We start from the raw sequence: 2,456 nt of genomic DNA, 5'->3' as shown, positions 1-2,456 counted from the left end.
TCCTGAGGAGATACCGACCGACAGGACCAAATAGAGAATTATATACATAAAAAAGCTATTTATTAAAAAAATAGGTTTATGAGAGGGAGGGAGGGAAGGAGGGAGGGAGGGAGGGAGGGAGGGGGGAGGAGAGAGAGAGAGAGAGAGAGAGAGAGAGAGAGAGAGAGAGAGAGAGAGAGAGAGAGAGAGAAGCCAGCCGGGCAGGCAAAGAGTACATCCCGAGCGCACACAGGACCAAAGAGGCAAAGCAGGGCCTGGATGTTGCTGGTGGAGCACGGGCACGGTTGGACGGACGGGTACGCACTCCCTCCCTCCCGGGTCATGGTCTGACGGACCCGGGAGCACGAAAGTTTGTCAGTCTGTCCCTGTGCCTCCCGGTGATCCATCGTGAAAAAAAATTATTTAAAAAAATATATAAAAAAAAAAGAAAAAGAGGAAAGCCAGCCAGCCAGCCAGCCAGCCAGCCAGCCAGCCAGCCAGCCAGCCAGCCAGCCGGCAAGCCGGCAAGGAAAAGAGTGCATCCTGACTCATGGAATCGTGTCATAATGACTACATTAAAAAAAAAAAAATACGTGAGTTCATGTCAATAAGCAAGCCAGCAAAGCCAAGAAAGCGAGCAAGCAAGCGAGCTTGCAAGCTAGCAAGCTAGCTAGCCAGCAAGCTAGCCAGCCAACAAGCAAGCAACAAACCAGCAAGCGAGCGACAGAGTCCACCCTGAACACCGACAGAACAAAACAGAGAAGCAGGGCCTGGATAGGGGCGGTGGAGCATGGGCACGGGTGGAGGGATGGGTACTGGATGATGGTATGTCGCCGATCATGGTAAGACAGACACGTGAGCACGAAAGTTTGTCAGTCTGTCCCTGTCCCTCCAGCTTGTCCCTTCGTGAAAAAATTAAAAAAAAAAAAAAAAAGAGGAAAGCCAGCCAGTCAGACAGCAAGCCGGCAAGGAAAAGAGTACATCCTGAGGAGGTACCGACAGGACCAAAAAGAGAATATATATATATATATATATATATATATATATATATATACACATATATGTGTGTGTATATATATGTGTGTGTGTGTGATTTATTAAAAAAATAAATTTATGAGAGAGAGAGAGAGAGAGAGAGAGAGAGAGAGAGAGAGAGAGAAGCCAGCCAGCAGGCCGGCCGGCCAGCCAGCCAGCCAAAGAGTACATCCCGAGCGCCGACAGGACCAAAGAGAAAAGCAGGGCCTGGATCTGGATCTTGCTGGTGGAGCCACGGCACGGGTGGACGGACGGGTACGCACTCACTCCCTCCCGGGTCATGGTCTGACGGACCCGGGAGCACGAAAGTTTGTCAGTCTGTCCCTGTGCCTCCCGGTGATCCATCGTGAAGAAATTGATTTAAAAAAAAAAAAAAAAAAAAAAAAAAAAAAAGAGGAAAAGCCAGCCGGCACAAGAGCACATCCTGAGTAGTACAGACAGGACAAAATGGAAAAGTTTTTTTTTTTTTCTTTGCAAAATAGAAAAGCTGCGTGAGTGAGGTACCGGGAGGAAGGGAGGAAGCATGAAGTGGGTGTCGACAGGGAGGAATGCCCGTCCCTTGAAATCGGGGTGCAGTGTTCAAGGGCCTGGCGCAGTCACTTAGCTCGGGCCTCTTCTCCTGGTGCCGCCACACTCTCCGCCTCCCTCCCAGGGAAAGTGCTCTATGCTGAAGCCCCGTGGCACTGTTCCCCGGGCCACGCGCTCGCCTCCTCGCCCCCCACTGCCCCCCGCCCTTCCATGAACTCATTCGTGGACAATCCCTCAGTCAGGCAGGTCAGGTAGGTCCCGTTGGTTTCTTGAATTCAGAATGCCATCTCACTCCCCTTTGGACCCCAAATAGGAGTCGGCCTCCCACGCAGCACTCCCTCGGAGTTCTTCTCGAGAAAGGAAACCTCTGGGATTCCTCCCTCCCTCCCTCCCTCCCTCCCTCCCTCCCCCCCCCCCTCCAGAGACTCCCCCTCTCCCCAACCAACCCCTGGCGGCGCGGATGATGACTCGGACTACACGAATGATCGATTTATGGATTGATTTATTGATTTCTTGGGGTGGGGGTGGGGGTGGGGGTGGGGGTGGGACCGAAAGCCGGGCGTGCCTGTACTGGTCTAACCGGTTTCGAGGCCGAGTCCGTCTTCCTGTAGAGCCGGAGAGGGCGGGTGGACCACAACTCCCAGAGTGCTCCACGTCGCCGCCGCCGCCGCCGCCGCCGCCGCCGCCGCCGCCGCCGCCGCCGCCGCCGCCGCCGCCGCCGCCGCCGCCCCAAAGGGGGGGGCGGGGGGGGGGGGAAATGAATGAATGAATCAATGAATCAATAGATAGATAAAATAAAATCAAATAAAAATCAAGCAAAACAGAAACCAAAGGACTTTCTCAGAGAGCTGGTCATTGTCATACAGTCGCGCGCGCTCGACCGCTCAGGGAGTGAAATGAAAACAACTCCGCCG

Source organism: Sorex fumeus, unplaced genomic scaffold (genome assembly GCF_029834395.1).
Source record: "Sorex fumeus unplaced genomic scaffold, SorFum_2.1 ptg000259l, whole genome shotgun sequence".
Classification (NCBI taxonomy): Eukaryota; Metazoa; Chordata; class Mammalia; order Eulipotyphla; family Soricidae; genus Sorex; species Sorex fumeus.
This window is presented reverse-complemented; position numbering follows the sequence as displayed.